The 13,112-nt window shown below is 34.3% G+C and overlaps 1 protein-coding gene across 1 annotated transcript in view; it reads left to right on the forward strand.

The window, feature by feature from the left end:
* Positions 1–1,321: 1,321 nt before the first annotated feature.
* Positions 1,322–13,112, forward strand: part of LOC142353574 (uncharacterized) — a 59,829-nt gene continuing 48,038 nt past the window's right edge. The window contains exon 1 of the mRNA XM_075405852.1: positions 1,322–1,548. The gene's annotated coding sequence lies outside the window, so the exon portion shown is untranslated. The remainder of the gene's footprint in view (positions 1,549–13,112) is intronic.

A 13,112-nucleotide genomic window follows, 5' to 3' on the forward strand; every position in this document is an offset into this window, starting at 1 on the left:
AAAAATTGGCAAATGCCTAAAAATTAAGAAATCTAGTTGTATCGAAGTCAGTAGCCATAACTTAAGGCGTAAATCCGCAATAAAGATTGAATTTGATTGCAGCAAAAAGAATAAGTTTTTTTTCATTGCAGACAATGAGCTACAAGTTGACCAAAGAAAGAGAAAAATAGAGGCAAAAGTTCAATAAGTCATTATTTATTTGAAAATCAAATACTTTTAAAAGTCCAACGGCCATATGCTTTCAATTAATCAACCAGATACAATAATGTGGAGCTAATTAGGAACTCAATTGGAACTATCATTAATGAGCTAACTTTTGAAAAGTTCGGTTATTTAATTATTGTGGAAGAGATCGAATTTTTTTTAAAAAAAGACCGACTGTTTACAATCCGAATTCTTTTTTGGATTATACCAGTCCAAGATTGGTCCAAAACTAGCCCTGCTAATGCTGTTTGTTCTTTAAGAAGACTTATTCATTCGAATGTTATAGATATTGATTTTTGTAAGTTAATAAATCAAAAATAGATGCTGCGTTTTTGATAATCAACGAATAAATTTTGCAAAAAACGGCGAATTTTTAATTACAGAGCACTCTCAACGGAATTTGATGTAGAAAAAGCCCCCTTTTGAGACTACAAAAATTGTGTTGTTGGTTTTTGGGTCTGTACTTCCTTTAAATTTAATCAAATTGAACTAAAGAATTTGATTTCGTGCTGTTTTTGAAGAAAAAGTCTTAATTTTGAAATATATAGCCAGAACTTTTGACAAAAAAATTAATAAAAATAGCCTACAATAATCTTTTAATTTTGATTGTTTTTACAAATAAAAATCAACCAAACTTTCAAAAAAATTAACAAATTTTAGCAAACTTGGCGAAGTTTTATGCAAAAATTCCGGAAAAGTGAATAAAATCTCGCCGGAATTCACACTATTTTCTCAAAATTTAAACCCCGATAACTCCCTGTAAAAAACGAAAATTAGAAAAAAAATTTAAATTCCATATTCTAAGCTGGACCTCGAGGGTTCGGAACAATTATTCAATCTAACAAAGAGGCTTACTGAGAAATCAGTAGACAACATTTTAATATTCACGATTCGGAAACTAAATTGCCGCGCATGACGCAGATGCTGCAAACGACGCAGATCTTTCAGCGAATCTAGAATCATTTCAGGCATTACATATGATTTTTTTCCAGTTTATTTATTATTGAATAGCAGTTTAAGGTAGTGTAGCTGACAGAAGGTCACTGTTTGAAGGACGTTTCCTAGCGCATGGAGAAACAAATCGGTGTTCAATTAATTAGACTCTTTTTTTTTCAGGTATAGTACGTTAAAGCCAGTCTTAACAGTGTACCAGATGGGTTAACTCTGGGGGTTTGTTGGGCCTATTTTTGAAGCAATTTGACGAACAGATGTTTCTTGTCATGCGCATACCCTAAATTTTAACAGATTCAACTTTTCTCATGTCTAAGGACAGAAGCTGTCAACCTACGCCAACTTGCTTGAGTTTCTCTCGAGAATTTGGCAAAGAGAGTGATCCTCAATTTGGTTAGCGTTATTTTAAAGGCAGTTCCTGAAATTCTTTAATACTGTTTAGCTGTTAGCGCCAGCCATGTTCTTTTAATTGCGTGCTATTATTCGCAAATATGGAGTAATTGAAATAATGATTACCTCCTGACAGAGGAGAATATATATCATTTTTATTGATTTTTTTTGTATTTATTTCCCTCTCCTGTGTCTATGGTTTAGCTTTCGGATTTAAGCTAAGGCTCAAAAAATAACAACTAGTTGTTGCTTGTTGCCTTTAATGTTCTCAAATTTGGGTGAACCAATTGTTGGGTAATGTCGGATAAACCAAAGAAGTGGCAGCACACTCGACCATTTAACTATTAAGGTGGTCGCAGTCGCTTCAATAAGCTTGTTAACCTGATTGACATTTCTAGCAATTTTGTATTGTTTTTTTAAGATCTCTTCTTGCATGGGCGTAGCAGCTGGCCCACGGATTGGAAAAAATGAAAAATCTGATGCCACTAAAATACAGTAGCCCTACTAAAAGAACCAATTTCATGGCTGATGTTTTGGTGTCGATCTATTTGATTAGCTATGAAGAAGAGAAATTCGATAGTATTATTTTAGTGAAACTATTCAAAAAATCAGATTTTGCAATTATAAAATTAAGCTAGCTGCTGTGTGGATAATGCCAACTTTTGGATATTTCGATGCATAAAACAAATCGAACTTACACATGATCACATAGGTAAGTTGGAAATTCTTCTTTCCTTCTTTCAATTCGTTGTGCAAGTGTTCGCAACAGCGGTAACTAAGTGCAAAACCCTTATTCAAAAATAAGGACACCACGCTGACTTTGAGCAAAACCCTCCAAAAAAACCTCCTTGCAGATATCTCGATTTTGCTTTGACTGACTCATTCTCAAAAAATTTTCTACCCAATAGTACGTAGATGCAAAACTGAACAAGCACCAGTATGGTTTCCGACAGAAATGATTGACTGTACTCCAGCTACTGCCATACCTGAACGAACTCTACAAAAAATCTGATAAAACTGGAAAACTCGCAGTACAATTAATCTACCTGGACATTAGTGAAGGCTCTGATAATTTGGCTCATAAATTTGGCTCAAAAAATTTTATTCCAGTCGGAACCTGAGCTAACTTATCGATCATTCTGGCAAGCATCCTTGTTTGCCGAGAAGAATATGTTAAAGTTAAAAACGCCAAATTTATAACGGAAAAAGATATCAAGTGGTGGTCTATACTGGGACAATAGATGTGCCTTGTCTACGCGAGTGACTTGACAGAAGCCTCCAAAGACAACTCATGCTAAGGATTTGCAGACGATTATTAAAAGAATGAACAACAAGAAGGAAGCAGAAGGACAAAACGGTCTCGGAGACAAAAACTTGGAGCGGAAGAGACCAAACAGCACTAAACAATGCCAAAACGAAATACTATAACTCAAGGGTCAACCGGATTAAAAGGCACTCTTGGAACATGTAGCCAGGCAAAAGACCTTGGAGTCAGAGTAAGTCGGAATATTGTAATGAATCTCCAAACCTGTCCCCGCAGGACATCAAAAGTTGGAGTTCATTCTACTTCCTAAAAAAAATTCTTGAATATGTGGCGAAAAACTTGCTTAAAAAACGATTGATATAAAGGAATGTTCTTCCGCTCTTGACTTTTTTGAACTTTCCGATCTAACTCTCCCTAAAGACGGTTGAAAAAGGAAACTACAAATTTGATTCGAACCAGCTGCCGCACAGAAAAGATGGAAGAAAATGTGGAAAACACCGGCTGGTTGAGGACTTGAGGAATATGACGTCTTGTGCAAACAGTTTTAATTTATTGTTGATCTCTTAAATTCATATTTTACTCTAAGCTTACGTTGAGCTGATGCTACTATAAATCAGAGCTCTATAATTGACAGATCTTGTTTATCGGAGCCGTCCAGGAAGTTTTTAATTCCTCTGAAACGAAGTTTGTAACAATTTTATTTGCGATTATGCAATTTTTTGTCCAAAAAATTGACTTTTCGTACTCAAAAAACAAGTAACGCCGGAGGGCAAAGTTCTCGTAGAGACTTTTAGCTCACTAGACACTAAGTGCGTGCTTTGCATCGAAACTGTTTTGAAGACTCCGATTCAAATTCGCGGTGCCAGGACACCTCAAAACTCAAAACTACTTCCTTCTTGACCACTTTCAACCACAACCCCGCACATCGTTCCATCCTTAACGCAGAGCACTCGACGGCAGTACGGCCCTCTGCTCAAACAACCCCCACCCCTCACCGCGCCGCTTCAATTAAGTTGTGGTGGTGGTGGTGGTCAAGCACGCCAATAGGCAAGCAAGCCGAAGAATTTTGGGATACCCGTATTTTAAGTTGACCCTGGTGGGCCGGTGGGCGCGCGCGCCGCGATAACCGGCCCGCGGTTTCCGGATTACATCCCATAGCGGATGAGAGGCATAGCCATGGACAGCGGTCCGCTGAGGCCCGTACCCACTAGATGTCTAAAAATTGACGTATTTTTGTTTCTTTGGTGCATTGGAATACATTATGCACTATAATACTACATGCAGTATTGATTGTAACGGCTAACAAGGTAATTTCTGGTAGATTACATAGCTATTACATAACTTTCGGCTTGCTTCTCTGTTAACGTTAGCCTTCTTAAACCGTAACTAGAGACTGACAGAGGCCATCGATCGCCAGTTGTTTAGTTATTTAACGGCAGGTTTAGCTACGTTACTAAATTTTGCTTTGTCTTATCCCGGGTCGAGGGGTCAGCAGCTGTAAGCGGATATTTTTGTAAGAAATCCGCTGAATGTGCTGAAATTATGTAACGTTTGTGCTGATTTCGCTGAAAATCGATAAAAAGGTGCTGGATCCGCTGAAATAAAATATTTAAGCACATTTCAGCGCGTCTCTTGCATAAAATCAGCATTCAATTCATAACTTTTCTTACATAATTTCAACACTTGTGAAAATTTTAAAATCAGCGGATTCAGCGTCTTTTTTACATAATTTCAGCACTTGTGAAATTTTTAAATTCAGCGAATTCAGCGCCTTTCTTACAAAATTTCAGCACTTGTGAAAATTTTAAACTCAGCGGATTCAGCGCCTTTCTTACATAATTTTACGTGCAATTTTTTTTAATCACTATTGCTTATAACGTAGTCAGCATGTAGGCTCCTTCAAATTTTGCACTTAGGAAGAGCCACTAATCAATCAAAACTCTGCGTGATTTTTTTTAAATGAAAATTTAGTTTTCTGAAAAACAGACAGTGAAGAGCTGAGTGAAAAGCGTAACACTTCCATCATATGTATGGGAAGGAAGATAATTATACTTAAGCTACCTGGTTTCATTCTTTCAATTAATTTGGTTTTATGCCTCAGCTGCAATAACTGCTTTATCTTAAGTTTTGACAAAATTCTTAAGACTTTTGGCAGATTTCCAACTATTTTTAAGTTGAACTGCACTAGTGCAATGCTTTTTAGTCTTGCACAGTTGCTTCTTCTTAATGTACAGCAGGCAAAACAACTCAAAAAGTTTCGACTTGTGCAAGGAAACCATTGAAAATACATAAGATAAGTGCTGATAATGTGTAACATAGGTCCTGAAAGTTATGTAAGAAATGCGCTGACAACCGCTGAAAATTTATATTTTCAGCAGTTAGATCTTACATATCTATCCGCTTAATGTGCTGAAAAGTGCTGAAATCATGTAAGAAAGTGCTGAAAAATCAGCAGATTAAGCGGATCAATGTGTTAGATTTACCCGCTGAAAAATTTTTTTTCAGCGGTTTTCAGCGCATTTCTTACATAAATTTTGACGAATTCCTCGACCCGGGATCATGGGAAAGCCCTACTTTCTACACACAATTTTCAACTCCTTCACAATTTCTTTTTCCCCCTGTAAAAGATGCAACTGGCCTTCTTAAGTACAAGCTATCTACCAACAAAAGCAAACCTTCAACTGCCGTTCGAGAGCAATTTAATTGACTACAGTTGTTAATGTTTTTCCTGAAGATAAAAGTTATAGCAAAACTTTTTGGTTTGTTAAATTGATGAATCAATTTTATCACAAAATATCACTCAAATTGAAACGTAACTGTTAGTTGACTAAAAAAATTGGTTTCATACTGAAATATGAGGAAATGATGTTAATTTTGCATTGCGGATCAGTATGCCTTGGCGCAGACTGCACCTAGAGAACCCTGGAATGATGGCGTGTCATCCTCAAAATTGCAATTCTTGCCAAAAAGGGGAATTTCATTTGATGTTATTTTTGAGGCAAACTATCCATGTCCCCAGACCTGTCGACAAAGAAAAGTTCAAAGACAGCACATTCCAAAGTGAAAGGGATTGTAGTGATAAAAACCAGCAATTAAGAACTGTTAAGCAAAAAATTAAAGCTGGAATTTTTTGTGAACATTGCTCATGGAATGTGTGCGATAAAATAACGGTTTCCCTTTCTCAATGGATTCTCACAGCAGAGGTACGCCGAATCGTCTCTTGGCAAAAATTGAGCTACAAAATTTATAAAACCCCAAGAAGAGAGCCCTGGAAATATTTGACAATATCTTTACAGAAAAACAGCCAAACATAACATCCCGGGCCGAGGATTTTGCCCAAAAATAACGGGGAAAAGAGTGTAAAGAGTGTAAAAATAATATTTTTACACCGTTAGTGTCCCCCTTATTAAGGGTGGAATTCCCTGTTAGAGTGTAATTTTAGCGGTGTAATTTTAAGATTTAACGGTGGAAAAAGAGTGGAATAACTTATTTTTACACTCTTTTGATTACACTGTTGAAACTTATGTTTACACTCTTTATTACACCGTTAAAACTTATTTTTACACTCTTTATTACACCGTTAAAACTTATTGTTACACTCTTTGTTACACCGTTAAAACTTATTGTTACACTCTTTTTTACACTCTTTTTCTATAATTTACACCCGTAAATTACACTTTAATATGTAATTCCACCCTTAATAAGGGGGGCACTAACGGTGTAAAAATATTATTTTTACACTCTTTACACTCTTTTCCCCGTTATTAAACCCTTAGTTAGGGGGGCACTAACGGTGTAAAAATATTATTTTTACACTCTTTACACTCTTTTCCCCGTTATTTTGGGCAAAATCCTCGGCCCCTAAACCGTCTCGAAAGCACGTGGTAGTCTGATCAGATGCACTAAATGGGTCTATAAATTTAGCTACAGTAGTGTCGGAAATATCTCAATTTGATTTTAAAAAATCAACTTATGAGATTTTTCCATTATGATTTGGGTGTGTTTCCCTCCTCCTTATCTCAACCGGGCTGGGGACCGGCTACGGCGGAGTTATGAACATTCAACTATAGGAGATTTTTGAGCAAAGCACTGGCCAAAAAACGAGGTCTAAACTCTATCTCCAAAGAAAATAAAAGCAAACAATAAATAAAGCAATTATATAAACCATTATATAAAATTCAATAATTGCAATTTAAACGAAATAATAGCAAATTTCCGTATGAAAAACTAACTTTTTTCTAGGAAGGTTAGGCGGACCATTCTTTTTGCATTACAACCTAAATATTACTGGTAGTGTGGGATATCAATTTGGTTCACTTTGAACAACTCCTTGACCCGATGAAAAAGACCTATTTTTAAAATTGTTTATTTGAAATAATAGCAAATTTCCGTATGAAAAACTAACTTTTTTTCTAGGAAGGTTAGGCGGACCATTCTTTTTGCATTACAACTTAAATAGTACTGGTAGTCTGGGATATCAATTTGGTTCACTTTGAACAACTCCTTGACCCGATGAAAAAGACCTATTTTTAAAATTATTTATTTGAAATAATAGCAAATTTCCGTATGAAAAACTAATTTTTTTTTCTAGGAAAGTTAGGCAAACCATTCTTTTTGCATAACAACCTAAATAGTACTGGTAGTCTGGGATATCAATTTGGTTCGATTTGGACAACTCCTTGACCCGACGAAATAGACCTATTTTTAAAATTCAATAATTGCAATTTAAACGAAATAATAGCAAATTTCCGTATGAAAAACTAACTTTTTTCTAGGAAGGTTAGGCGGACCATTCTTTTTGCATTACAACTAAATATTACTGGTAGTCTGGGATATCAATTTGGTTCACTTTGAACAACTCCTTGACCCGATGAAAAAGACCTATTTTTAAAATTATTTATTTGAAATAATAGCAAGTTTCCGTATGAAAAACTAACTTTTTTTCTAGGAAGGTTAGGCGGACCATTCTTTTTGCATTACAACCTAAATAGTACTGGTAGTCTGGGATATCAATTTGGTTCACTTTGAACAACTCCTTGACCCGATGAAAAAGACCTATTTTTAAAATTATTTATTTGAAATAATAGCAAATTTCCGTATGAAAAACTAATTTTTTTCTAGGAAAGTTAGGCGAACCATTCTTTTTGCATTACAACCTAAATAGTACTGGTAGTCTGGGATATCAATTTGGTTCACTTTGAACAACTCCTTGACCCGATGAAAAAGACCTATTTTTAAAATTGTTTATTTGAAATAATAGCAAATTTCCGTATGAAAAACTAACTTTTTTTCTAGGAAGGTTAGGCGGAGCATTCTTTTTGCATTACAACCTAAATAGTACTGGTAGTCTGGGATATCAATTTGGTTCACTTTGAACAACTCCTTGACCCGATGAAAAAGACCTATTTTTAAAATTATTTATTTGAAATAATAGCAAATTTCCGTATGAAAAACTAATTTTTTTTTCTAGGAAAGTTAGGCAAACCATTCTTTTTGCATAACAACCTAAATAGTACTGGTAGTCTGGGATATCAATTTGGTTCGATTTGGACAACTCCTTGACCCGACGAAATAGACCTATTTTTAAAATTCAATAATTGCAATTTAAACGAAATAATAGCAAATTTCCGTATGAAAAACTAACTTTTTTCTAGGAAGGTTAGGCGGACCATTCTTTTTGCATTACAACTAAATATTACTGGTAGTCTGGGATATCAATTTGGTTCACTTTGAACAACTCCTTGACCCGATGAAAAAGACCTATTTTTAAAATTATTTATTTGAAATAATAGCAAATTTCCGTATGAAAAACTAACTTTTTTTCTAGGAAGGTTAGGCGGACCATTCTTTTGGCATTACAACCTAAATAGTACTGGTAGTCTGGGATACCAATTTGGTTCACTTTGAACAACTCCTTGACCCGATGAAAAAGACCTATTTTTAAAATTATTTATTTGAAATAATAGCAAATTTCCGTATGAAAAACTAATTTTTTTTCTAGGAAAGTTAGGCGAACCATTCTTTTTGCATTACAACCTAAATAGTACTGGTAGTCTGGGATATCAATTTGGTTCACTTTGAACAACTCCTTGACCCGATGAAAATTCTATATTTTTGAAAATAGAATAAGCGAATAAGTCAAAATTTCCGTATGAAAACCCAACTTTTTTTCTAGGCAAGCTATAGCAGAAATTCTTTTTGTTTTACACTCTAGGTACCTATGGGATTCTCCATACCGAGTTTAAATCGATTTGAACAACTCCTTGACCCGATGAAATTTCTATATTTTTGAAAATAGAATAAGCGAATAAGTCAAAATTTCCGTATGAAACAATAACTTTTTTCCCAGGCAAGCCATAGCAATTTTTTTTGTTTTAGACTCTATATATACAGGGGATACTCCATACCAAAATTCGTTTGATTTGGACAACTCCTTGACCCGACGAAATAGACCTATTTTTAAAATTCAATAATTGCAATTTAAACGAAATAATAGCAAATTTCCTTATGAAAAACTAACTTTTTTCTAGGAAAGTTAGGCGGACCATTCTTTTTGCATTACAACCTAAATATTACTGGTAGTCTGGGATATCAATTTGGTTCACTTTGAACAACTCCTTGACCCGATGAAAATTCTATATTTTTGAAAATAGAATAAGCGAATAAGTCAAAATTTCCGTATGAAAAACTAACTTTTTTCCTAGGCAAGCCATAGCAAAATTTCTTTTTGTTTTAGACTCTATATACACAGGGGATACTCCATACCAAAATTAGTTCACTTTGAACAACTCCTTGACCCGATGAAAAAGACCTATTTTTAAAATTATTTATTTGAAATAATAGCAAATTTTCGTATGAAAAACTAATTTTTTTCTAGGAAAGTTAGGCAAACCATTCTTTTTGCATAACAACCTAAATAGTACTGGTAGTCTGGGATATCAATTTGGTTCACTTTGAACAACTCCTTGACCCGATGAAAATTCTATATTTTTGAAAATAGAATAAGCGAATAAGTCAAAATTTCCGTATGAAAAACTAACTTTTTTCCTAGGCAAGCTATAGCAAATATTCTTTTTGTTTTAGACTCTATATATACAGGGGATACTCCATACCAAAATTGGTTCGATTTGGACAACTCCTTGACCCGACGAAAAAGACCCTTTTTTTAAAATTCAATAATTGCAATTTAAACGAAATAATAGCAAATTTCCGTATGAAAAACTAACTTTTTTTCTAGGAAGGTTAGGCGGACCATTCTTTTTGCATTACAACCTAAAAATTACTGGTAGTCTGGAATATCAATTTGGTTCACTTTGAACAACTCCTTGACCCGATGAAAGTTCTATATTTTTGAAAAAAGAATAAGCGAATAAGTCAAAATTTCCGTATGAAAAACTAACTTTTTTCCTAGGCAAGCTGTAGTAAATTTTTTTTTGTTTTAGACTGTATATAAACAGGGGATACTCCATACCAAAATTGGTTCGATTTGGACAACTCCTTGACCCGACGAAATAGACCTATTTTTAAAATTCAATAATTGCAATTTAAACGAAATAATTGCAACTTTCCGTATGAAAAACTAACTTTTTTCCTAGGCAAGCTATAGCAAAAATTCTTTTTGTTTTAAACTCTAAGTAGCTATGGGATTCTCTATACCGAGTTTGGTTCGATTTGAACAACTCCTTGACCCGATGAAATTTCTTTATTTTTGAAAATAGAATAAGCGAATAAGTCAAAATTTCCGTATGAAAAAATAACTTTTTTTCTAGGAAAGTTAGGCCGACCATTCTTTTTGCATTACAATCTAAATAGCACTGGTAGTCTGGGATATCAAATTGGTTCACTTTGAACAACTCCTTGACCCGATGAAATTTCTATATTTTTGAAAATAGAATAAGCGAATAAGTCAAAATTTCCGTATGAAAAACTAACTTTTTTCCTAGGCAAGCTATAGCAAATTTCTTTTTGTTTTAGACTCTAGGTACAAAAGAGATACTACATGCCAAGTTTGGTTCGATTTGGACAACTCCTTGACCCGACGAAATAGACCTATTTTTAAAATTCAATAATTGCAAAATAACCGAAATAATTGCAACTTTCCGTATGAAAAACTAACTTTTTTCCTAGTCAAGCTATAGCGAAAATTTTTTTTGTTTTACACTCTAGATACCTATGGGATTCTCCATATCGAGTTTGGTTCGATTTGGACAACTCCTCGACTCCACGAAATAGACCTATTTTTAAAATTATTTATTTGAAATATTAGCAAATTTCCGTATGAAAAACTAACTTTTTTCCTAGGCAAGATATAGCAAAATTCCTTTTTGTTTTAGACTCTATTTATACAGGGGATACTCTATACCAAAATTGGTTCGGTTTGGACAACTCCTTGACCCGACGAAATAGACTCATTTTTAAAATAATACTCGCAAAATTATTCGAAATAATAGCAAATTTCCGTATGAAAAACCAACTTTTTTTCTAGGCAAGCTATAGCAGAAATTCTTTTTGTTTTACACTCTACATACCTAAGGGATTCTCCATATCGAGTTTGCTCCGATTTGGACAACTCCTCGACTCCCCGAAATAGACCTATTTTTAAAATTATTTATTTGAAATAATAGCAAATTTCCGTATGAAAAACTATTTTTTTTCCTAGGCAAGATATAGCAAAATTCCTTTTTGTTTTAGACTCTATATATACAGGGGATACTCCATACCAAAATTGGTTCGGTTTGGACAACTCCTTGACCCGACGAAATAGACTCATTTTTAAAATAATACTCGCAAAATTATTCGAAATAATAGCAAATTTCCGTATGAAAACCTAACTTTTTTTCTAGGCAAGCTATAGCAGAAATTCTTTTTGTTTTACACTCTAGGTACCTATGGGATTCTCCATACCGAGTTTAAATCGATTTGAACAACTCCTTGACCCGATGAAATTTCTATATTTTTGAAAATAGAATAAGCGAATAAGTCAAAATTTCCGTATGAAAAACTAACTTTTTGTCTAGGAAAGTTAGGCGGACCATTCTTTTTGCATTACAATCTAAATAGCACTGGTAGTCTGGGATATCAAATTGGTTCACGTTGAACAACTCCTTAACCCGATGAAATTTCTATATTTTTGAAAATAGAATAAGCGAATAAGTCAAAATTTTCGTATGAAAAACTAACTTTTGTCCTAGGCAAGCTATAGCAGAAATTCTTTTTGTTTTACACTCTAGATACCTATGGGATTCTCCATACCGAGTTTGGTTTGATTTAGACAACTCCTCGACCCGACGAAATTGACCTTTTTTTTAAAATTATTTATTTGAAATAATAGCAAATTTCCGTATGAAAACCCAACTTTTCTCCTAGGCAAGCTATAGCAGAAGTTCTTTTGTTTTACAATCTAGATACCTATGGGATTCACCATAACGAGTTCGGTTCGATTTGGACAACTCCTCGACCCCACGAAATAGACCTATTTTTAAAATTATTTATTTGAAATAATAGCAAATTTCCATATGAAAACCCAACTTTATTCCTAGGCAAGCTATAGCAGAATTTTTTTGTTTTACACTCTAGATACCTATGGAATTCTCCATTCCGAGTTTGGTTTGATTTGGACAACTCCTCGACCCGACCAAACTGACCTATTTTTAAAATTATTTATTTGAAATAATAGCAAATTTCCGTATGAAAACCCAACTTTTCTCCTAGGCAAGCTATAGCAGAAATTTTTTTGTTTTACACTCTAGATACCTATGGGATTCTCCATTCCGAGTTTGGTTTGATTTGGACAACTCCTCGACCCGACCAAACTGACCTATTTTTAAAATTATTTATTTGAAATAACAGCAAATTTCCGTATGAAAACCCAACTTTTTTCCTAGGCAAGCTATAGCAGAATTTTTTTTGTTTTACACTCTAGATACCTATGGGATTCACCATAACGAGTTTGGTTCGATTTGGACAACTCCTCGACCCCACGAAATAGACCTATTTTTAAAATTATTTATTTGAAATAATAGCAAATTTCCGTATGAAAACCCAACTTTTTTCCTAGGCAAGCTATAGCAGAATTTTTTTTGTTTTACACTCTAGATACCTATGGAATTCTCCATTCCGAGTTTGGTTTGATTTGGACAACTCCTCGACCCGACCAAACTGACCTATTTTTAAAATTATTTATTTGAAATAACAGCAAATTTCCGTATGAAAACCCAACTTTTTTCCTAGGCAAGCTATAGCAGAATTTTTTTTGTTTTACACTCTAGATACCTATGGGATTCTCCATTCCGAGTTTGGTTTG

This window comes from Convolutriloba macropyga, chromosome 14 (genome assembly GCF_964194025.1).
Source record: "Convolutriloba macropyga chromosome 14, txConMacr16.3, whole genome shotgun sequence".
Classification (NCBI taxonomy): Eukaryota; Metazoa; Xenacoelomorpha; order Acoela; family Convolutidae; genus Convolutriloba; species Convolutriloba macropyga.